Consider the following 26,107-nt stretch of genomic DNA (forward strand, 5'->3'; position numbering starts at 1 on the left):
ATACCAAAACCAGGACATGCTGCCTTAGTAGTCGAGGCACAGATCAGGGGGTTCAAGATGAGCAAAGTCTTCATGGATGGTGGAAGAGGACTAAACCTGATATTCATCGACACAATCAAGAGTATGGGGATCACCATGAGAATGCTAGAAGAAATAGACACTTGTTTTCATGGGATTCTCCCTACTTCACCGGCGTACTCTCTTGGTAAAGTTTACCTGAACGTCGTCTTTGGCAAACCCGACAACTTCAGGAAGGAAAAGATCGAGTTCGAAGTCATGAACTGGGAATCGCAGTATCACGCTATACTCGGAAGACCAGCTTATGCCAAGTTCATGGATGTACCGCACTACGCATACCTCAAGCTGAAAATGCCTGGGAGCAACGGGACAAACATCACAGTCTATGGAAATTTCTCACGCTCGGACAATTGTGATCGCGACTTTCAGAGGATTGCTGCAAAGTTTGGGTTGAAACAGGAAATCACCGATCTCCCTTCCAAGTCATCGTCACGCGATAATAAGGAAGAAAAACACGTCAGGGAGACGAAGAAGAAGCCAGCCGACCTTGCTCCAAAAGCTTCGGCAGCAAAAGCTTCGGCAGCTGATGGCACAGAAGACATAGGAGACAACAAGACACTGGCAATCGCTGTCAATACCCCTGGTGAAATCAACGACGCTTCGATAACCACTAACGTGGTGGAGAAGCCGGAAGATGAGAAGAACCCCTTCCTTGCTTAAGCGGTTCACTAGTGTTTAGTTTTCCCTTTCTTTTAAACAGGGCTCTCCTTTTTTCGCCCCTTAGTCCCGTGTTTCTTTTATTAATGAGAACTTAAGTTTTGATTCCTTGAAATGCATTGCAGTAATTCGGAGCACTCAAACCGCATCATCGTAAACCTTGCTTATGCCCCTTGGCAAACGACGGTGCAACGTAGTACGCGGCAAAAGATCGTGCTCCGAAAAAGCCTCTACGAGTGCTAAAGGATGCAAAATAAACAAGGGCGCTAACCTTTCCCTCCGCTATAGATGCCTCTACGAGCGCCGTAAATAGCAAGAGTTCGGAAATACATATGACACAACCCACGTTCGATATTTCACTTATGGAAATATCATAGAACAACGGGCTCATCGGTAGAGTTAATGCTCCCGATATATTCGGGAGCTGCTCTCCGAACATACATCGGTTGAAAGAAAAGTTGCACATACAACGGGTTTAGCAAGACCTGCAACATGAGATGATCACTCAAACAATTTGCTGACCAACGAATACACATACGTTTATGCGGGCAATTAAGATTTGCTGACCAACGGCATTAACACGGTAAAAGTACATATACATGTATCTACCGAACAAAAAAGTTTCAACTACGCAATCCAAACGCTTGGATGAAGTAGCCAAATTACCTATTTACAATAAGAACTTAACCCTGAATTACTCTTGCGGAGTTTCTCTTTCTTCGGGTACCTTCGAATACTTTTCAAGCTTGTCGACAATTATATTGGCGGGCAACAATACCTTCGGGTACAGCGTCTCCAAATCACCAACCGCGTTGGCAATAGCCAGCAGATTTGCAGAAGGATAACGTGCAAGGACGAGGCAAGTGTAAATCTGGCCCCTGCAAAAACCTGAGCTCGCACCAAGTCTCGAATTTTCTTGGTATTCCAAAATTCAGACATCAGAGTCAATAGCGTAGGAGGGACCGCGTTCAAGGGGAACATCGTCCTCCAAATTACCCTTAGGGCTTTATAGCACTTGTCGAAGAAATGGTGGACCTGCTGGACCCGATCTTGGAACTGCGCGACAGCCGAAACTTTCGAGTGCTCCCTCCAGAAAATCTCCTCGGCTGATGACAGCTGGGTTAATGCGTTAACGCGCTCATGAATTCGCTTGTTCTCTTCAGCACGGTTCAGAGCTATGACTAGCAAAGGAATCAACGGAAGATCAGACAATGCATTTCTAGCAAAGAATAATAAGCACAAAGGATCAGAGAACTTACAGTTCAACCTTTCGGTGGCCTTATGCAGCTCAGTAAGAGCATAGCGCTCTACGTCGGCTGCAATCTCGCCCTTCTTCTTGATAATGGCAGCCAAGGAATAGGTATTGCGCAAGTCCTTTTCCAGCTGCGCGATCCGATCCTTCATACGCTGGATTCGATCATCTTCAGAAAGAGCACCCGAAGAATCATCAACAAACGCAGGCACTGGGAAAACCAGCAAGGAACAACGTCAAAAGCATGACGGATCGCATCGTTTCAGCATCGGAAGTTACTCCCATTGGGAGAGTACAAGTAAAAATGTCATAGCAAGGGTGTACTAGCAACGTTGCTAGCACGGAGTTTATTACAACCACAAGTTTTGCGACAGAATATTGTTTCACATCAACTCAAAGTGAAGTTTGTTACAAAAATCAAGGGGCTTGGGTCTGGGTCGATAAACTGGGGCCAGCCGATGTTTTCCTTGATGAAACCAGCTCAAGGAGCTGGCGTGCACACTTAAGGGCTGACGTTTTGAAGATGCTTAAATCAATGAACCGCCCATCTTGCTCTTTCGGCAGCTCCCTAGACATCTCTTCGATATCGGCCTTGAAGCCATGACCCATCATAAGTTGGAAGGCTAGGAGGGCACCATAGGTACGCGAAGTGCGTTTGAATACCTCGATAACCTCCTTGGTGTCGACTGCGAAGGCATCGATCAGCTGCCCCAGTGTCTTGTCTTGACTGATCTTGGGGAAGATCATCGAGTGCATCCGCGCCATGGAACCTTTGCCCTTTTCAAGAAGCTCCCGTGTAAGCTGGTGGGAGGCGAGAGTCATCGACACACCGTTTGCCGGAGAGTTGTTTGGAATCTTGTCCATGGCATTGACAGGGATGTCGGCGGCCTCTGCAAGAGAATGAAATAGAAAAGATTACTGACAAAGAATCGAATTCATAAAGTAATAATCGACATGGAAGCATAAACAGGAATTACCAAGCACAGCCAAGGAAGACTGGCGAAGAAGATCATCTTTTTCGACCGCCCAAGCTTTAGCAACCAGCCTGGACGCCTCCTCCTCCTTCAGCTTTTCCTTTAGCTTACCAAGTTCCTCCTTCAAGGAGTCGACTTCTTGGCGAGCTTTGGCAGTTATTTTGATTGCACCTTCTAGCTTTGAAGAAGAAGATTTAACTTCCTTCTGCAGCCGAACCTTGTCTACTTCCAGGGAAGTAAATTGGGAGGCGAAGGCCTCCAAAGAAGATATAACGCCACGCAGATCCTTAAGGAAAGGGGAATTAGATGTTGATAAAAGAATCATTAATCAAGGCATATTCAGGAAGATTTGCGTTATGATCAAGAAAGACTCACAGGTTTCCCTGAAGGAAGGGTCGTGGTGGCAGCAGTCGAAGGAATATCCTTCCCCCTAGAAAGGGAGGAGGCAGTCGACACTTGAGCCGCGGGGGCTGCCGTAGGAGCCGAAGCTTCGGAAGCCGCGACATCCGGCGGAACGGCGACAGACTTGGCCTTCTTAGATGGAGGCTCAATAAAACCTTCGTCACTGCGAAAGGGGATGGTTGGTAGAAGTTAAGAAAGAAAAGCGAATGATGGAAGCAGAGTACAAATCCTAGGAAAAAGGCGCTTACATGTCGAAGAGATCATCTTCATCGGCAAAGCCGCCGGTTGATCTCTTCGCGGGTGAAGCTCTGGCCTCCTCCACAGCTGCATTAACAAAGGCATCACGATCAGCGTCGTCATCACGCACTGATCCCGCTATGTCGCAAGTATCATTGGCTGAGGGAGGAAGATCGGTGTAGATTGCATCAGAATCTATCTGGTCATCGTGTTAATTCTTTGGGCTCGTGTGCTTGGCAGTATGAAAATCAACAGGGGCTGAGGATCCTCTTCTCTCGGAAGTGTCATTTGGTAAATCATGCAAGTTATCAGGAACTATGGGAATCTGTCAAAGAAAAGAACAAATAAGAACAATAGTAGTTGTGTCGACAAAGTGGAACAGGGTAATGAGAGTATGAGAAGGAAAATTTACCTCTGTCAGCGGATGATCGGCATCAAGAGGGGAATAAGAAGATATCAACAAGATCGAGTCTTCCTGACTAAAGAGAGTGAGGCGACGAACTTCGTCAAGCAGCTCCTTTTCCGATAGTTCAGCAATGTTTATCCTGGTTTCATCCTTTGGACCCGAATACAACCACATCGGATGAACCCTGGTCATGACTGGCTGGACTTGACGTTTCAAGAACACTGCGGCCACCTCTGTGCCAATCATGGTTTGGCCATCGGCTTCTTTGATCCCAAGGAATTTGGCAAATAATTCATCGGCCGCTATCCTTTCGTCGGGAGAAAGGATGTTCTTCCAAGAATGCTTAGGTTTGGCTTCAAGGACATCGGCAAAGCAAGGAAGCTGGGACTCGGTTGTTAAGGAATCCTTAACATAAAACCATTTCAGTCTCCATCCGTGCACGGATTCTCTCATTGGGAAACTGAAGTAGTTGACTTCTGAGCGGACAACAAACCCCACTCCCCCAATGACAAAGGGTCCATTGCTACTACTGTATCTCTTTACGAAGAAAATTTTCTTCCACAACCCAAAGTGAGGCTCGATGCCCAAGAACGCCTCGCAAAGGGTGATGAACACAACAACGTGGAGGATTGAGTTAGGGGTGAGTTGCCACAGTTGGATTTCGTAAGTCCGCAGAAGACGATGAAGGAATTCGTGAGCAGGAAGCGAGAGACCCCGATACAAGAACGACAGGAACATCACGGTAAAACCGGCAGGAGGATTGGGCCGAGAGATTGCACCTGCAAGAATCAAATTCCCCTCATCAGAGGAGATTAGCCCGAGGCTTCGGGCCCTCTTCTCATCACGCTTCGTGACAGAGGACGCTAGCCAGTCTCCGGGTTTGGCTATCGAGCTTGCCAGCGCCGGAGCTGGGGGAGGAGCATCTGGAGCGCTCCTCTTCGGAAGATTGGAGGAGGCCTTGGCGGCGGTGCCACCACTCGTGGAGCTGGCGGCGGCAGCGAGGTTCTTCTTCTTCACCATTGCAAGATCTGGAGAAGATCTAAAAACGATGGTGGCGGCGCAACGGTTGTGAAAGAGAGAGATAGAAGAAGGACAGGAAGATGCTACAGTGGATATGGGAGAATACTAAAGATCTTGTCCTGTGAGATTTTAAGTAAGGGAGAACTTGAGGATTGCGTGGGCACGTGTCGTTGCTGCCAGATCATTAAGGGGACCTTTTTCCCATTGGTGATCACGGAAATCGAGGAGGCGCCTTGGTAACCGTACAAGAAAGGCGGATATTACTTAAAAACAGGGCTAGGCAGAGGAAGGATGGGCCCAGCGGGTCGCGTCTTGTCAGTCAAAATCAAAGTGTCAATAACGTCATCAGTGACGTCGTGAGGAATGCTCGAAGCATTCGAAGGAATGTAAAAGGTATCGGATGGTGAACTTGAGTCTATGTACGGATTGCGAGCATCCGCACCTAGACTCGGGGGCTACTCCCATCGGGAGCGCTGGACGTGCACCCGATAAAATGAGGACTCGAAGATATTCTTGTGAAGAAACGTCTGAAGAAAAGGATGGATTGCTCAGCTCGAGTCTGCAGCCGGTTGCAAGCGCCCGTGCCCAGACTCGGGGGCTACTCCCATCGGGAGCGCTGGACGTGCACCCGACAGAACTTTTTTGCACTCCAGGATCATGCCCGGGGACTTGATTCTGTGTAGGGTGACGTTGTTTTGCCATCGGCAGTTAACCAGCAAAAGTTGGGCACGTTACTCATTATCCCTTACGCGCGGAAAATACAAGCCTTAGTGCAAATATATCGGATGACCTATGAAGACTTGCAGAAAAACTTCGGCAGAGCAAGACGTTCGAGTGGTACAACTTGAGTCTACGCACGGATTGCAAGCATCCGTAATAGACTCGGGGGCTACTCCCATCGGGAGCGTTGGACGCGCACCCGACAGAAGAAGATGATGCTAATTCAAGATGAATAAGAACAATCAAGGAGAAGAACATTAAGAGGAGGCATGCTTTAGTCTCTACCCGAACTATTTTCGGTTAGACACTCGGGGGCTACTGACGTGGGCATTACCCTTCGGGTAACCGACATTGCCCTATCCTGTACAATCTAGTTGGAGGCCCATGAAGGCACTCGAAGGCAAGGTGGGCCACTTGGATGGCGCAGCAGAAGATTCCTTGGCGGACAAGGCAAGGAAGGAGCCGAACAAGGAAAGTCTAGATCTAGAACTACTGTAAATCTAGTCGTACTCGGTTAGACCTCTTGAGACCTGGCCTCCTATATAAAGGCCAGGAGAGGGGCTGCCAAGGGACACGATCAATCATATCAATCTTAGCCACCAAAAGTCTAGAGCTAGGTCACCGTAGCAATTAGCCTCTCGACGAGATCTCATCCGATCTCTTCGGCACCCCATTGTAACTCAATATTTTCATAATCAAGATCAGACAGGCAGGACGTAAGGGTTTTACCTCATCGAGGGCCCCGAACCTGGGTAAATCGTTCTCCCCGCTTGTCTGTGAACCGATGTCTCGTGTCAGCCTACAGGATTCCATCAACCCTAAGCCCCAATCGAAGGGCATTGCCGAGGAGTGATACGCGTACAGCACGCGTCCGTTGGGAACCCCAAGAGGAAGGTGTGATGCGTACATCGGCAAGTTTTCCCTCAGTATGAAACCAAGGTTTATCGAACCAGTAGGAGCCAAGAAGCACGTTGAAGGTTGATGGCGGCGAGATGTAGTGCGGCGCAACACCAGGGATTCCGGCGCCAACGTGGAACCTGCACAACACAAACCAAGTACTTTGCCCCAATGAAACAGCGAGGTTGTCAATCTCACCGGCTTGCTGTAACAAAGGATTAGATGTATAGTGTGGATGATGATTGTTTGCAGAAAACAGTAGAACAAGTATTGCAGTAGATTATATTTCAGTATAGAGAATTGGACCGGGGTCCACAGTTCACTAGAGGTGTCTCTCCCATAAGATAAACAGCATGTTGGGTGAACAAATTAGAGTTGGGCAATTGACAAATAAAGAGGGCATGACCATGCACATACATATTATGATGAGTTTTGTGAGATTTAATTGGGCATTACGACAAAGTACATAGACCGCTATCCAGCATGCATCTATGCCTAAAAAGTCCACCTTCAGGTTATCATCCGAACCCCGTCCAGTATTAAGTTGCTAACAACAGACAATTGCATTAAGTATTGCGCGTAATGTAATCAGTAACTACATCCTCGAACATAGCACCAATGTTTTATCCCTAGTGGCAACAGCACATCCATAATCTTAGAGATTTCTGTCACTTCCCCAGATTCACGGAGACATGAACCCACTATCGAGCATAAATACTCCCTCTTGGAGTTACAAGCATCTACTTGGCCAGAGCATCTACTAGTAACGGAGAGCATGCAAGATCATAAACAACACATAGATATAAATTGATAATCAACATAACAAGTATTCTCTATTCATCGGATCCCAACAAACACAACATATAGAATTACAGATAGATGATCTTGATCATGTTCGGCAGCTCACAAGACCCGACAATTAAGCACAATGAGGAGAAGACAACCATCTAGCTACTGCTATGGACCCATAGTCCAGGGGTAGACTACTGACACATTACTCCGGAGGCGACCATGGCGGCGTAGAGTCCTCCGGGAGATGATTCCCCTCTCCAGCAGGGTGCCGGAGGCGATCTCCTGAATCCCCCGAGATGGGATTGGCGGCAGCGGCGTCTCTGGAAGGTTTTCCGTATCGTGGCTCTCGGTACTGGGGGTTTCGCGACGAAGGCTATTTGTAGGCGGAAGGGCAGGTCGAGGGGCGTCACGAGGGGCCCACACCCTAGGTCGGCGCGGCCAGGGCTTGGGCCGCGCCGCCCTATGGTTTGGCCACCTCGTGGCCCCACTTCGTCTCCTCTTCGGTCTTCTGGAAGCTTCGTGGCAAAATAGGACCCTGGGCGTTGATTTCGTCCAATTCCGAGAATATTTCCTTACTAGGATTTCTGAAACCAAAAACAGCAACTGGCACTTCGGCATCTTGTTAATAGGTTAGTTCCAGAAAATGCACGAATATGACATAAAGTGTGCATAAAACATGTAGATATCATCAATAATGTGGCATGGAACATAAGAAATTATCGATACGTCGGAGACGTATCAGCATCCCCAAGCTTAGTTCCTGCTCGTCCCGAGCAGGTAAACGATAAACAAAGATAATTTCTGGAGTGACATGCCATCATAACCTTGATCATACTATTTGTAAAGCATATGTAGTGAATGGAGCGATCAAAACAATGTATATGACATGAGTAAACAAATGAATCATATAGCAAAGACTTTTCATGAATAGTACTTCAAGACAAGCATCAATAAGTCTTGCATAAGAGTTAACTCATAAAGCAATAATTCATAGTAGAGGTATTGAAGCAACACAAAGGAAGATTAAGTTTTAGCGGTTGCTTTCAACTTGTAACATGTATATCTCATGGATATTGTCAACATAGAGTAATATAATAAGTGCAATATGCAAGTATGTAGGAATCAATGCACAGTTCACACAAGTGTTTGCTTCTTGAGATGGAGAGAGATAGGTGAACTGACTCAACAATAAAAGTAAAAGAAAGGTCCTTCAAAGAGGAAAGCATCGATTGCTATATTTGTGCTAGAGCTTTGATTTTGAAAACAAGAAACAATTTTGTCAACGGTAGTAATAAAGCATATGTATCATGTAAATTATATCTTACAAGTTGCAAGCCTCATGCATAGTATACTAATAGTGCCCGCACCTTGTCCTAATTAGCTTGGACTACCGGGATCATCGCAATGCACATGTTTTAACCAAGTGTCACAAAGGGGTACCTCTATGCCGCCTGTACAAAGGTCTAAGGAGAAAGCTCGCATTGGATTTCTCGCTATTGATTATTCTCAACTTAGACATCCATACCGGGACAACATAGACAATAGATAATGGACTCCTCTTTTATGCATAAGCATGTAAGAACAATTAATTTTCTCATATGAGATTGAGGATATATGTCCAAAACTGAAACTTCCACCATGGATCATGGCTTTAGTTAGCGGCCCAATGTTCTTCTCTAACAATATGCACGCTCTAACCATAAGGTGGTAGATCGCTCTTACTTCAGACAAGACGAACATGCATAGCAACTCACATGAAATTCAACAAAGAGTAGTTGATGGCGTCCCCAGTGAACATGGCTATCGCGCAACGAGCAACTTAATAAGAGATAAAGTGCATAAGTACATATTCAATACCACAATAGTTTTTAAGCTATTTGTCCCATGAGCTATATATTGTAAAGGTGGAGGATAGAAATTTAAAGGTAGCACTCAAGCAATTTACTTTGGAATGGCGGAGAAATACCATGTAGTAGGTAGGTATGGTGGACACAAATGGCATAGTGGTTGGCTCAAGTATTTTGGATGCATGAGAAGTATTCCCTCTCGATACAAAGTTTAGGCTAGCAAGGCTTATTTGAAACAAACACAAGGATGAAGCGGTGCAGCAAAACTTACATAAAAGACATATTGAAAATATTATAAGACTCTACACCATCGTCCTTGTTGTTCAAACTCAATACTAGAAATTATCTAGACCTTAGAGAGACCAAATATGCAAACCAAATTTTAGCATGCTCTATGTATTTCTTCATTAATAGGTGCAAAGTATATGATGCAAGAGCTTAAACATGAGCACAACAATTGCCAAGTATCACATTATCCAAGACATTATAGCAAATTACTACATGTATCATTTTCCAATTCCAACCATCTAACAATTTAACGAAGAAGAAACTTCGCCATGAATATTATGAGTAGAGCCTAAGGACATATTTGTCCATATGCAACAGCGGAGCGTGTCTCTCTCCCACACAAAGAATGCTAGGATCCATTTTATTCAAACAAAACAAAAACAAAAACAAACCGACGCTCCAAGCAAAGCACATAAGCTGTGATGGAATAAAAATATAGTTTCAGGGGAGGAACCTGATAATGTTGTCGATGAAGAAGGGGATGCCTTGGGCATCCCCAAGCTTAGACGCTTGAGTCTTCTTGATATATGCAGGGGTGAACCACCGGGGCATCCCCAAGCTTAGAGCTTTCACTCTCCTTGATCATGTTGTATCATCTCCCTCTCTTGATCCTTGAAAACTTCCTCCACACCAAACTTAGAACAACTCATTAGAGGGTTAGTGCACAATCAAAAATATACATGTTCAGAGGTGACATAATCATTCTTAACACTTCTGGACATTGCACAAAGCTACTGAAAGTCAATGGAATCGAAATATCCATCAAGCATAACAAAACTGGCAATGCGAAATAAAAGGCAGAATCTGTCAAAACAGAACAGTTCGTATTGACGAATTTTATTGAGGCACCAGACTTGCTCAAATGAAAATGCTCAAATTGAATGAAAGTTGCATACATATCTGAGAATCACTCACGTAAATTGGTATAATTTTCTGAGTTACCTACAGAGAATTTTGCCCAGATTCGTGACAGCAAAGAAATCTGTTTCTGCGCAGTAATCCAAATCTAGTATGAACTTTACTATCAACGACTTTACTTGGCACAACAAAACACTAAACTAAGATAAAGAGAGGTTGCTACAGTAGTAAACAACTTCCAAGACACAAAATAAAAACCAAGTACTGTAGTAAAAACATGGGTTGTCTCCCATAAGCGCTTTTCTTTAACGCCTTTCAGCTAGGCGCAGAAAGTGTGTATCAAGTATTATCAAAGGATGGAGCATCGTTATCATAAGCTCCCCCATCTGTAGTGGTACTAAGGGCTTTGTCAATTTTAGGCCTATAATAATATTTTTTTGGTTTAGGCACTTTAGAGACATACATAAACTTTTGCTCCTTACCCACATAAGCTTTCTCCTTATATTTAAGAGAAGAAAAGGTTGATCCCAAGGTTCCCATAGCCTTTTCAAGTTCGCCGATCCTATCGGTTTGATTATCATGGACAACACAAGTTCCTAGGACACTAATTCTTTCATCAATTCCTCCTAAGGATTTATCAAGTTCATCAGTTTTATCAAGTAACATTTCCAATTTAGTTTCAACACTTGGAAAATTTTTCTCTATGGTTTCCAATTTTTTCATAACATCTTCTAGAGAGATTTCAATTTTAACTTCATCAACAGGGGGTATTCCAAATAGACTCTCAATAATGCAGCTAGCTTCTAATGCAGGAGTACTTAGGAAGTTACCTCCTGCGAGACAATCAAGAACATACCTATTCCAGCTAGAGATACCAACATAAAAATTTCTGAGTAAAATAGTGGTGGAGTGTTTCTTAGTGCACCTATTATGGGCATTACTAATTCTATACCAAGCATCTCTTAAACATTCTCCCCCTTGTTGCTTAAACGAACGAACTTCAACTTCAGGATTACTCATTTTAGCAATAGTAAATAAAGCAAACTAGATAAAGTAAATGCAAGTAACTAATTTTTTTTTGTGTTTTTGATATAGCAAACAAGATAGCAAATAAAGTAAAACTAGCAACTAATTTTTTTGTATTTTGATATAGTGCAGCAAACAAAATAAAACTAAGCAAGACAAAAACAAAGTAAAGAGATTGGGATGTGGAGACTCCCCTTGCAGCGTGTCTTGATCTCCCCGGCAACGGCGCCAGAAAAAGTGCTGCTGGCGTGTAGTTGACGTGGGAGTTAGAGATCTTTGTGATTCAACTTTTCTTCAGATCCCCGGCAACGGCGCCAGAAAAAGTGCTTGATACGCGTACAACACGCGTCCGTTGGGAACCCCAAGAGGAAGGTGTGATGCGTACAGCGGCAAGTTTTCCCTCAGTATGAAACCAAGGTTTATCGAACCAGTAGGAGCCAAGAAGCACGTTGAAGGTTGATGGCGGCGAGATGTTGTGCGGCGCAACACCAGGGATTCCGGCGCCAACGTGGAACCTGCACAACACAAACCAAGTACTTTGCCCCAACGAAACAGCGAGGTTGTCAATCTCACCGGCTTGCTGTAACAAAGGATTAGATGTATAGTGTGGATGATGATTGTTTGCAGAAAACAGTAGAACAAGTATTGCAGTAGATTGTATTTCAGTATAGAGAATTGGACTGGGGTCCACAGTTCACTAGAGGTGTCTCTCCCATAAGATAAACAGCATGTTGGGTGAACAAATTACAGTTGGCAATTGACAAATAAAGAGGGCATGACCATGCACATACATATTATGATGAGTATTGTGAGATTTAATTGGGCATTACGACAAAGTACATAGACCGCTATCCAGCATGCATCTATGCCTAAAAAGTCCACCTTCAGGTTATCATCCGAACCCCCTCCAGTATTAAGTTGCTAACAACAGACAATTGCATTAAGTATTGCGCGTAATGTAATCAGTAACTACATCCTTGAACATAGCACCAATGTTTTATCCCTAGTGGCAACATCACATCCATAATATTAGAGATTTCTGTCACTTCCCCGGATTCACGGAGACATGAACCCATTATCGAGCATAAATACCCCCTCTTGGAGTTACAAGCATCTACTTGGCCAGAGCATCTACTAGTAACGGAGAGCATGAAAGATCATAAACAACACATAGATATAAATTGATAATCAACATAACAAGTATTCTCTATTCATCGGATCCCAACAAACACAACATATAGAATTACAGATAGATGATCTCGATCATGTTCGGCAGCTCACAAGACCCGACAATTAAGCACAATGAGGAGAAGACAACCATCTAGCTACTGCTATGGACCCATAGTCCAGGGGTAGACTACTCACACATCACTCCGGAGGCGACCATGGCGGCGTAGAGTCCTCCGGGAGATGATTCCCCTCTCCGGCAGGGTGCCGGAGGCGATCTCCTGAATCCCCCGAGATGGGATTGGCGGCGGCGGCGTCTCTGGAAGGTTTTCCGTATCGTGGCTCTCGGTACTGGGGGTTTCGCGACGAAGGCTATTTGTAGGCGGAAGGGCAGGTCGAGGGGCGTCACGAGGGGCCCACACCCTAGGTCGGTGCGGCCAGGGCTTGGGCCGCGCCGCCCTATGGTTTGGCCACCTCGTGGCCCCACTTCGTCTCCTCTTCGGTCTTCTGGAAGCTTCGTGGCAAAATAGGACCCTGGGCGTTGATTTCGTCCGATTCCGAGAATATTTCCTTACTAGGATTTCTGAAACCAAAAACAGCAGAAAACAGCAACTGGCACTTCGGCATCTTGTTAATAGGTTAGTTCCAGAAAATGCACGAATATGACATAAAGTGTGCATAAAACATGTAGATATCATCAATAATGTGGCATGGAACATAAGAAATTATCGATACGTCGGAGACGTATCAAGGAGTACCCTCGACAGACCTCTTCTTCGTCGGAGATGGCCGGCCTGCGGATGGTGGTGCTGGGTCTTTCGATCTATCAACGCGTACCGGTGGTGAGGTGGAGAGGCATGGAAGCCGGCGGCGGCTGATATAACCGGTGGTGGGCTGGCATTCGGTTGTGGCGATGTCTAGGGCGTGTGCGGTGTCTCCGGACAATGCGATCTGCGGCCTGGGATGGTTGCCGGTGTGGGGGCCGACCTGAATAAAATGCGGCGGTCCTAGGGTCTCTCTTGGGCGAAGATGAAGACTGACCTGAGGTTCGCTCTTCTTGATCTCGCAGGAGTGTTGAGTTCCGGAAGGCAGCGGTGGCAAATGTAACAGTGTTTTTTTTGCCTGGAGTTTGCTGGATCGGTGGTATTTAGTCGTGCGCACCCATGCTTTTATTCCGGCCGATTGGTTCTTGAGGGAGCGGCGCGAAGCTCTGATCTGTGTTAGCATCAAGTGACATTTTGGTCGAGAATGCAGTCGGATGAAAGGAATAACATGAAGACCGGAGCATATGACTAGCTAAGGGAGGTTCAAGTCTCCGCGTTGTTGAGAGACTTGCTTGGTGTCCCGGGATTTGCAGCAGTGATATGGAAGTGGGGGTGGTAGCACAGGTGAAGTTCAGAGTCCTACCTTTCAGGGTGAAAACCCAAGGTCTGGCCGTAACTGGTTGTGCCTGGCAATGATCTTGTTGGAAACATTGTTTTGAGAGCGGGGACTATCTTCAGGGTAAAAACCTAAGATCTTTGGTCGGGCGACAACGGCGCTGGTGCATCGTTTCCTTCTTGGAGGCGTCGTTTTTGGAGATGATGTATTTCAGGTGTTGTCTCGGTGGTGGTTGTATTGCTGTTGCTAAGCCTAGGATGATATAGCAGGACTTTTGTTTATTTTTTTTTGGTTGTGTGCATCCGTACTGTCATTAGGGTGTTGCGTTGTTGCAGAGGCTAGATATAATTGGTATCTTTTAATATTAATATATTTCCTTTATTGAAAAAAAACTCAAAAACTAGTCACTACAAACTTCCCGGTAGTCCCACAATTTCCAGCTTGTGGGAAAGGGTAAAAAAAATCATGGTTTCCAAATGCATATCCGGACTGTCCGGCCGCAATGCCTTAAATTTTAGATGTCAAACTTTGTCATGGAGAAAAGAGTCTTGAAAATTCCAAATTGAGTTTCGGCCTCTCTAGGCTACCAAAAAATTTAGCATACTTGACGGATGTTTTCGGAAGATTATTTTAGATACAACAATAATATAAAGTATACGATTTTTAGCCTATTCTTTGTTGTTTTATTAAGGTGATTCTCAAGGGATATATGCAGAGATACACAGAAGGGAGACTTAGAGTACAAGAGGAACTAAAATTCTAGTATATTATACGATGTAGAAAGTTTGAGAAAAAATGTTAAAGAAATGACTGCTGAATTCCCATGTGAGATACTTATGAGGTCAACATTTGGTTGTTTGACTAGAAAGAAGAAGGCCTAGCCAGCGATCACGTGGGAAAATACTATGCATCTACGAATTCGAAATAATCATATGGCATATTCCATGTGATGTTACATCTTTTGTGAATAAATAATTATGCAACAAATACACTAGAAATTAAGTTCATACAGTTCAAACCACTCTCTCCTACACAATAATTTTAAAAACTCACCTGGCCATGGATTAGGAGCACTAGTCCGTGTAGGTTTAGGTTGTACTGAGTCGGTTGGTTCGTGCGTGTATATATACACCAGGCCATGGAGTTTTGTACCGCAAGTCTATACCTAATAATAAAGGGATGATTGTTTCCTTGGTCCAACACTTTTTCGGACCGATTTGCCCTCCCACAAAAGAATCCCTGCCGATACCGTGGATCGGACGCGTGCATAAGAAGACCCCGACCCCCGGAAATCGAGCCGTCACCAGATCGCTCTACACCGCCCAACCCTAGCATGGCGGCGCGCGAGTGCACCTCCCCACACGCGATCTCAATGCCCTGGCCAGCGCGGCATCGCCGATGAATATTCGAGTCACCTAATACGAGGATGGGGTGAGATTGGAGCCAGACGAGTAGGACGTCCGGCTGCTCGATCAGCCACGCCGTCGGCTGCTCGATCAGCCACGCCGTCGGCTGCTCGCCATGGCCAGCGACAAGGGTGCTTTGCGATTCGTTCGTTATCCGGCCAACTAAGATCGGCAAGGAGCTGGAACCCACCACAACGCGGAAGGAGATGAACATCAACAGCAGACGTGGGTTGCATCAAGAGTTGAGCACAATAGTTGAGATGTGGTCGACAAACAATGGCATGATTCTTCTATATTAAAAATCTTCATCGTGATGATGTCCTCAGAAAAAAGGCCGTACGAGGAGGCGCTGCAGGGCAGCTGTAGCGCAAGTAGAGGCCTCGGCGTTCCAGCGCACCGTTGTGCAGCGTCGGGCAGTGCGAGCCGACGAGCTGCAAGCTGCAACGCAGGATCATCGAGTTGATCACGACTGCGAGACGCAGCGGCTCAGGTGGCCACGTCTAGCGGCACATTTATTGCTTGTGAAAATCCGACAGTCGCGAAGATTTATCGTGGTGGCATGTGTGATCGTTCAGCGGCAAATCAATGAAGCCAAAAACAAGGATTACATAGACAACATACGTGAGTTGAATTGGTTCAGAAAGACAGTTATTTAATTTGCAACGGTGAAAAACCTGGCTGCAAAGAGGTTCGATTGCATTGCCGGCTACGCGGCAACCTCTGCACTCCTACGAGACTATGAGACTTTTTTTTGAGAGAGAGACTATGAGACTTGGATTGATACATTGGCCTCCGAAATTTAATTACCACGCGGCCATCAAGCTGTTCTTTGTTCAAAGTTAGGTACAGGCGTATGTAATTTTTATGCATTAGTTTCAGTAAAAAAATATTTACTCTAACGTACGACTGCTCAGAAAATATGTGACGGGATGTCTGTCCACTACACCTGCATTTATAATTATAACTGAAGATATGCATGCAAGTAAATGAGATTTTATACCGTACAATTTTTGTATATACTTCAAACGCCTATTCAATATATTTGATTATACTTATTGCAATTATTTCTCTTACAAATTGCTCTCTGGATGAGGCTTTAGATTAAAGAGGCTTACATGGCGATGGCTTTGTTCGGAAGTTAGTTTTTTTTTTCTTGGATCAACCGAAGACTTGAAGGTAACCTTCATCTTTGTTAACTTTTTTCTTTGACGGTGTTGATATTTGATTCAACCAAAATATATTCCATGCAGTATTTGAGCATGGTAACACATTAATTTTCAAAAATATTACATACAAATAATAATTCGATGAGCATGCAGAGGATGAGTTGTGGGAGCACGTGAGTATTGGTTTCCGGTGCAACGCACGGGCACTTTTGCTAGTTGTGGGAAAAGAGAGAAATTAAGAGAAGAAAAATAGGGTGCGACCACTACAACAAGACAGAGGTTAGGTAACACATACCTGTAACACAAGAAAAATTGTGTTACTCCATAAAATCCCAGTAACACAGCAATTGTGTCCACCATGAATTTGTAACACAAATTATGGGAGAAGCGAAGAGTGTTACAAAGTTGTAACACATGATTGAAGGTGTTACAAGGTAGTAACACATAATTTTCAAAGATCGAAATTGTGTTACTAGGTTGTAACACATAGCTCGGGAGGAATATAATGTTACAAGTTTGTAACACATAGGGTGCAAAATTACATGCTATTACCAAAATGACAACAAACTAGCAGTAGTGTTCTTTTTATAGCAAATATATAGTAGAGAAATGGTAGTTGATATCTTACTTGTCTATAGACTAGCGTAGCTACGTTGGGGCCTAATTGGGCCATGGCCCGCCTAGAATTTTGGCCAAATCCAGCCTATTAGCACTTGCATACTAGCAAATCAATGCAAAAAAGAGCTAGATGTTTATTGTTTCACCCAGACACGGCCCATGAGCGGATCTATGAAAAAATTACTTCTGAATCGCTAGTTCTTTCTCCTTTTTTAGGATAGCTCGAAGACTTTTGACACTAAAAAAATTCTATTGTACGAAGTTTCGTTGTATACATATTGATATTTGGATCGAGTCTCAACCAATTTTTTTACCCGTCTTCGAAACAATGTGGTCAATTTTGAAAGTGAGATAAGCAACACGGTTATCCAGCTAACAAATTTCTAAACATCGCCATGATTTAGTTTCTGCAATATTTGTGATACTAATTTACTTTTCCTTAAACAAGAGTGTTTCACATATAAAGAAATATGTGGGAGAAATGTTGGCGATGACTATGGTCAAAAAGACAGGGTCGGGCTGGCGGAACTAGCGCAAGCAGCGGTGGTAGCCACAAACTGCGTCAGCGAGCCGTGCACGGGTCGGCGAGCCTAGCAAGAGCAGCGGCGGTCGACGATGCTAGCAAGCGGTGCACGCGGTCAGAGAGTCTAGGTCGCCGATGCTAGCAAGTGTTGCACGAGGTCAGAGAGTCTAGCACGAGCAGTGGCCACAAGGGTGTGCCAGCGAGTCATGCGGGGCGATGGCGGTCGCACAGACATGTAGAGATTGGATGCATGCCTAGGAACTGATTCTCAAAGCGGATGTAAACCATGGTTCTGACTTGTTTGGAACTATACACACCTTTTTGGTACAGGAAACCAAACTAAACCAAACTTTTATCAAGGTCAGCCCAATTACACCTGAACCAAATAAGCCCACGGCGCAAAACTGAACCAACGCCACCGTTTACCTAAACCAATCTCAGGTTTAATTGTATGGCTCAACCGGTTCAGTGCAATTGAACAAAAATGGTACATGGACTAAGAAGTATTGACAGAACAAAAAATCAGATGAAATAAAAGGGTATAAATGTACTTAGTCAACATGTGACCTATACGTGATTCTAGTGTCTGGAATATGAACAATTCAGTACAGACAACAACACATCAAACTTGGGATTGAAAATTTGGCAAGATTGTAATGAGGAGCTTTGATGACTGCTTCAACTTTGCTTATTTCTTCAAGATCAACGTCAGCTTGACATCCTTGTTTCTTAACATGGAGGTTGCTTCTTCACCTTGAATGAGAAAAAGCTAATAACAAAAAAGAGAATATGAATGATCTTCAAACTTGCCAAGATTGATGCATGCTTAAACGGTAAAAACTATAAAGGCAATCTTGACAGTTACAAGTTAGGCGCAAAAATTTGTTCACATTCATTTCGATGGAACGGGTGATGGCAGTGGCAAGAAAAGTTAGTTAGCTAATCCAAAAGCAGGCATCTTTCAAGTGTTTTATATACTGCTAATGATGCTCATCAGCAAAAAACGGTCATCTTTCAAGTGTTTATATGCTGCTAATCAAGAGTAAACAGTCAACAAAATGTAGAACACCTAGGCAAAATTTTTTGTTCAAACAGAACTCTAATCAAGAAAACATTTTCCTCCAGGTTATACCTGTTGCTACTTGCAAATACATCAAATATATCTGGTAAGTGCATCAATGCAAATCTTGTAGTATTTTTGAAATAAATATGTTCCTAAATCTGAACAAGGAAGAAAGTAAAGTGTGTATCTATAATATCTAAATAGGAGCAACCCACTAAGTTGATTTCTCTCAACATGCAAGCCATCCACCTCATCAAGTTTCTCAACTAATCTTAGTCTGCCACATCACCTATTAAATCCATCAAGTATGCCACATCAGCAAATAAAACACAACATTTTTTGCTCCATCCTCTCCTCCACTGAACCCTTTCTCTCCTACATCATTACCATAATTAATTTTCAACTTCAGGAATTTCACTCACGTAAGGAAAAGAGACAACTCCTCATATCTCTTCATCTTCTCCATGCAAATGTAACGGGTGGAAGTAGAGCTAGCTATAAATGCTCTCAAGTTGGAAGTTTAAGAAGTGAAGCTGCTTTGTTCTGATTATCACCAAAATTTTCATGTCGCGCGCTTCCCAGTGAACCTCTTGACCTGCTAGACGCATATGAGCAAAGCCACTTGCCTTCCTATCCATTCTCTTCTGATTGGCTTATTATATTTGTCACGTGTTAGATGCACTCTGCGGCTTTGTGCCAAAGGTGATTGGCAATGGCGAATGGATGAAGCCGTTCTTTCTTATAGCTCGCCATGTTCTTGGCGCAGACATGGAGCGATGCCCCACCAGCAAACTCTGAATCACAGATTAACTTCTCCAATAGCTTTTTGTTATTAATCCCACGAGTCAAGAGCTGATTGATGACTAGGTCATCTGGACCATGGCTAGCGAGGCGATAAGTTGCAGTCTAATAAGTCAAGTCAATGTACTGTAGATATGTTCTAATTTGGTGTGTTTCATTTTTCCAATAAAATATGTATTGAGGATTTCAGCTAAATATTTTACCACGTCGCCAACATTTTGAAATATGGTGATTCTGGATGTCATGGATGAGCTATCGACAGGACTCACTCACTGGCACACCTAGTAGATCTGAAAGATTGTGTCCACAAACTTCATCCATGCAGGTTATTCTTGCCTCTTGCCTGCAGATCAGTGACCATAATATTTGCCCCATCTTCCTTGAATAAATATACTGATATCGTAATATTCAAACCCAGGTTCGATCTCCAGATCAGTGATCTCTATATATGACCGTTGCATATTATAATCGAACTCTATATTAGATCATCTTCAACCAAATAATTAACTTTGAACATATCTTCACTTACATAAAACAATTAAGGCTGGCTATCCGTAATGCAATTTTATGTCTAAATTTATCTACGTGTTCCCGCAGCAACGTCGCGGGGGAATCATCTAGTTACACATAATAGCCTCACACCAGAATGAAATAAAAAGAGAGTCGCATCCTCTTTCAGAGAATTGAAAGACTATGAAAAAAACTCAATAATTAGGCAAAAGACAAAGAAATGGGAAATGACCTTTTGCTTCCTCTTCTTAGAATTAGGTTTCTGCTTCTTCATCACAACCTGTGTAGAAGAATTGAAAACGAATTAGAACTTTTAGCTTCAATTTAAATCCTGTACCAAGTGAATTCACATAGTGCACTGACAAGAAGAATGTCAACTACTGCTACCTTGCAGCCCAAACATAACAATCTGCAAGCCAATGGGACTTATGTATGTAGTCATTGTAGCTAGACAATACAAACTGAAGGGAAGGAAATAACAGAACAAAATGGAGCTCGCAGCGATAATTGTTACGTGACAACCCAGATCAGCTTAGCTATCATGCACATACCATATTATAGTGGAAAACTCAAGAAAATAAATTATATCAAAGAGAAAAGATACACAGTGGATAGCGCTACTATAAATGACACGAGTGCTAAAAGGCTCATGTATAATGTTGGAAGGAAGCAAAAGGACATAATTCTACTATAGGTATTCTGCATCTAGCCTTCATGGTCTGTAGCACATACCTTCATGGTTATGACCTTCTTCCTTGCTTGAAGCAATATTAGCATCCACTAATGTCCCCTCGACGTCTGTTCTAACCCAATGTTTGTCATTGTTTTTTCTTTTAAACATCTCCCCAAGGTGTGAAACATGGAATGGCTCCATTTCTGTGTCAGCGGCCCTTTCAATGGAAATGTCATACACATCTCTAGGCTTCGGCTGCTTCATTATGATGGACCAACCTGGGTTATGTTCATCTTCCACATAGAACACTTGATCTGCCTGGTTAGGGAAAATAAAAGGCTCGTGCTCAATTTTATCTCCTTTGTGTATCAGACGTGAGAAGTTGACAAGTGTGTAACCATACTTGTCTTTCTGTATTCCTTGTTCAGAAAATACATCAACCCATTCACATTTAAACAACACCACTGAAAATTGCCCAGAATAGTTCATCTCGATAATATCAATTATCCTCCCATAGTATGTCACATCACGTAAAACTGGATTTGCATTCCCTGTTGTAGAATATCGAGATGTTTTTGCAGTTACCATGACTCCACTATTTTGTGTTTTTTTATCCAAGCGTTTAGGCCTAAAACGAATGCCTCGGGAGCACGATATCTTCTTGTTGCATGAACTGGGCCCCGGGCCAGCATCTAATATCATTTTTAATACTATTTATGCCATTTTCCTCCTCCAATTTCTTGATCTGCATACTTAGAAGCATATTGGAAATCAATGTAGTGGTACATGAAGAGCATGCAGAATATGGCACTTAGAAGCATATTGGAAATAAATGTAGTGGTACATGTAGAGCATGCAGAATATGGCACTTACATGAGCTCGGAACCATTCGTGGAACTTCTCGTTCTGGGTCCTCTCGATAGTATCTAGGTTTACATTGCGTCTGTGCGTGATCTCATCAGCATGAGCTCTGCAGAGAAATTTGCGAAAAATGTCTAATTAGGTAGGAAAAGCTACTTATTAATAATCTAGAAGCTAAAGGATTACCTAAGGTATGAGTTCACATCAGAACAATTGAACAATACATATATGTGAGCTTGTACTTTATCTAGACCCCTTAAAACAAAATTCCCAGGCTTTCCAAGTGGGTTGCCAGCATGAGGAAATAAAGTTGATCTTCGTGTGACGTCACAATGCCCAACCAACTCCTCACTATCTTCGTTCCGTGAAGTCAAGTTATGTTTGGTCTCAAAACCAACAATATATCTTGAACAGAATGTCATGCACTCATCTGCCAAATATGCTTCAGCTATAGATCCTTCGGGATGAGCTTTAGTGCGAACATTTGATTTCAGCTTACCTAGGTACCTACATAAACAAAAAAAACAAAAGGAAGAAATTAGTTAAATAATATTTTTCTACACAGATAGCAAATGCATCCCCATTATGAGAAGCTAGCATACCTTTCCGTAAACCACATCGAACGGTAGCAAACTGGACCACCTATTTTTGGCTCAGTTGCTAGATGAATAACCAAATGCACCATAACAGTAAAAAATCCTGGCGGGAATATCATTTCCATACGACGTAACGTCATTATGATTCTCTCCTCCAATTTCTCGAGATCTCCAATGTAAAGAACTTTTGCACTCACTTCTCTAAAATATCCGAATAGATCAAACAACACAGAAGTAACATTATCTGGGAGTAGATATCGTAGAGCAAGTGGCAGAAGTTGTTGGATTAGAATATGACAGTCATGACTTTTAAGACCCGAAATTTTCCCTTGAGGAACGTTTACACATCTTGATATGTTTCCCGAGAACCCATCTGAAACTCTTATATCATGCAGAACTTTGCAACATTGTTGCTTCCCTTTTTTAGACATGTTATAAGAAGCAGCAGGCAAATAATATTTATTATTAGGCTTTTTTAGTGGATGCAGCTCTTTCCTAATCTTCATTTGTTCTAGGTCTAGACGTGCTTTCAAAATATCCTTAGACTTGCCATCTATGCCTAGAAGTGTCCCATATATATTCTCACATACGTTCTTCTCAATATGCATGATATCTAGATTGTGACGGAGTAAATTGGTGTCCCAATAGGGCAAAGAGAACAAGCCGCTTTCACACTTCCAGGTTTTGGATTTCTCAAAGTCCTTAACTGATTTTATCTTGTCAAGAATTGCAGTCTGAGCATAAGCAATGGGTGCTGCTCTATGTTCTTCAGACCCATCAAATGATTTGGCATCAAAACGGAACTCATGATCTGGAGGTAGAAACCGGTGATGCCCCATGTAACAGTACTTCTGCCCATGTTGGAGGCGTTTAGACAATGTTTCATCGCGACATGGAAAACAACCAAAGTCACTACTGATACTATATCCTGCAACAATCGCTAGCCCGGGGTAGTCGCTCACAGTATACAATAAAACAGCATAAAGATCAAACATCTCATCTCGAGATGCATCATATGTCCGTGTTCCTACTAGAAAGAGCTCAACTAGTTCCTCATAAACTGGCTTCATAAATACATAAAAGTTCTTGCCAGGGTAAGATGGGCCAGGAATAAGCAGGGTAAGCATAATTGAAGATGCCTTCATACATAACCAAGGTGGAAGGTTATATGGTATAAGGACAACAAGCCAACAACTATGTTTCGAACTCATCATCCCAAACGGATTGAACCCATCAGTGGCCATTGCAAATCTAATGTTTCGAGGATCTGCTGCAATGTGTGGATGCTTAGAGTTAATGTGTTTCCATGCCTCTGAATCAACTGGATGTCGCAATGCACCATCCTTTGTGTGTTCCTCATCATGCCACCGTAATGCTGCAGCGGTTTCTTTGTGCATAAAAAGTCTCTTAAGCCGTGGCTTAATTGGAAAGTACCGTAACACCTTCTTAGGGCTTGCCTTTCTTCTTTCTTTCTTTGTTAGTGTGGTCTTATCTGGTGTGTTCTTCCACCTTGATATTCCACATATAGAGCAGAAGTCATCACTTTCCTTCTCTTTCCAAAAAATCTGACAATCTTGTTCACAAACATGAATTCTCTCGTAACTAAGCCCAAGCTTCCTGATGATCTTCTTAGCCTCCGGAAAAGTTCTAGGTAACTTCTTACCATTGGGAATTGCTTGTTGCAGAACTGCTAGCAAGTCATTTAAAGATTTATTACTCCACTTGTTAGTTGATTTTATGTTGAACAGAAGTACAAGGAAAGAAAGTTTTGATAGTTCACACCCTTTCCACAAAGGTACATCTTCACCTCCCAACAAGTCAAAGAAAGCTTGGGTTTCAGAATCTGGTCCAGGTTCTAGAAGATTTGGACCATCGCGGTCATTCACTGGAGGTTCATTATCTGCATTCCCGAATGCATCATGAACTAGCTGGTGCATATTAGAGTTTAAGTTTTTTCTTTCTCCTTTTGACCGTTTACGCTTGTTGGCGCTGATGTATGCTGCAGTTTCACCATGACAACCCCAGACAGTGTATCCAAGTAGCATTCCATCACATACCAAATGACCATACACATCATCCCGTTTCAGTAAAAATCTATTGACACATTTAACACATGGGCAATTAATCTTGGTATCTGCCTTTTTTCCCACGTATGCAAAATCAAGAAAACCTTTTACCCCAGCCAAGTATTCATCACTTGGTCTAGGTGATCGCAGCAGCCTCTTAATAGCTTCTAAATCCATAGATTCACTGTGTTAAAATATTGAAAATCATTATTGCAATTGAAATTGTCAACATGTAGTTCCAACTAGCATACAAATAACAGTGTTGTGCCAAAATCCAAAAGGCTAATAAAATAGAACCGTGGAAAATCTTGGACTACTTATAGCATTCATATTGGGATCTTTGAAAAGAAGCGGATTGAGCTAGCACAGAGTGACCGTGGAAAAGTTGCATGGAAAGGTGATGCCTTACATACAATTTTGGGGGAAGAAAAGCCTGAACAAGTGCATGGCATGGGTTTGCTTCCAGTGCCTAACCAAGTTTATGGTCGGTTACCACGCTATCTCAAGAACATCAATATGACTACAACAAATGAGTCATCACATGTCGGAGAGAGTGATGTTATGGAGGAAATAGCAAAGCTCAAGCGGCGTATAGAAGAGCGGGACCAACGCATAGAAGAGCAAGACCAAATTATTGAAGTATTTAGAAACCAGGATGAAGTATGTGGTTTTATAAAAATTGCAATGCTAATTTTATTTTTGGACATTCACATAAATAATGTACTGAAACTACTTTATAATTCTTTAGGCCAATTTCCGCCAAGGTAATGATGAATCTCAGCTGGAAGTACCACAAAATAGAAGAAAGGTATTTGCTAATGTACCAGGCATATGTTAGTTTTCTTTTTGAATTCTCTTCCTTAATATTGCACTTTTGTAGAGAGTTCATGCTAGTGGACCTGAGCAAGTACGCTTAGTGAGCAGACCAAAAGATACAATAAAGGTACATTTATTACTACAATCTATGGTGGACCTGAGAAAGTACGCTTAGTGAGTAACTTATTTTATTAACTTTGTCATTGTATGGAAGCATCATCCTAACTGCGAGGGTAGCAATGAATTCTCATATCAAGGACAATCATCACCAACACCTCCTTTTCCTGAAGAACATGAGGTAAAGATTATTCGCTGACAAATCTACTTGGTTATCTATTAAGAAATCATGATATCTAATGTTTGTGGAATTAAAAGAATGCATTGTCAACTTTAGTTTCCTGAATCTCAACATTACAACCTTTTTATTTTTATTTCTTCGCAGATGAGAAAGAGCGGTGAGAATCTGGATGAAAATTCGAGAAGAGTGCACAAACAAATGACTCAAAACAAGACTCCAAGCCATATGTCCTCAAAGAAGAGATGTCGTCCTTCGGAAGAGGTAAATGAACAGTATGTTCATGTTGCATCCATGTCTCAGGTTATTTGTCTTTTTCTTATTAATGGTGGCTTTGATCCTACTGTAGATTCGTAATGCAGTAATTTTGAAATCTTCAATATATCCAAATAAAAGGCGCGTGGCATATGCAACTATTTTGGACAGTAATTCAAAAACATTGGTTGGTGGTGTTGAGCTGGGTTGACAATTTACACATGTGCAAATTGATGAACCTATTGGCGAAGATGAGCGCTTGGTAAGAGAAAGGGAGAAGTGTGTGACAATCGGTGATGCTTTTTCCTCTGGAGTAACAATTGCTTGGCCTTCAGCATGTGTATGTTCCTTCAAGAGTTTTGTTGTTATAATATTTTGATATATTTTTATTTTCATATATAACTGTAACTTTCTTTCCAGAGTGAGAAGTTCAGTGGTTGACTTGAGAGTTGATATT

General features: G+C 42.9%; 1 long non-coding RNA gene and 1 pseudogene across 1 annotated transcript; one reads left to right on the forward strand and one right to left on the reverse strand.

Moving 5' to 3' along the window:
• Positions 1-18,220: 18,220 nt before the first annotated feature.
• Positions 18,221-24,461, reverse strand: LOC127332797 (uncharacterized; annotated as a pseudogene).
• A 207-nt stretch (positions 24,462-24,668) lies between these two features.
• Positions 24,669-25,265, forward strand: LOC127348693 (uncharacterized). Its single transcript, XR_011744832.1, has 3 exons — positions 24,669-24,944; positions 25,033-25,092; positions 25,165-25,265. It is a non-coding gene; the product is annotated as an uncharacterized lncRNA (long non-coding RNA).
• The last annotated feature ends 842 nt before the right edge of the window (positions 25,266-26,107 follow it).

This window comes from Lolium perenne, chromosome 1 (assembly GCF_019359855.2).
Source record: "Lolium perenne isolate Kyuss_39 chromosome 1, Kyuss_2.0, whole genome shotgun sequence".
NCBI classification, from domain to species: domain Eukaryota; kingdom Viridiplantae; phylum Streptophyta; class Magnoliopsida; order Poales; family Poaceae; genus Lolium; species Lolium perenne.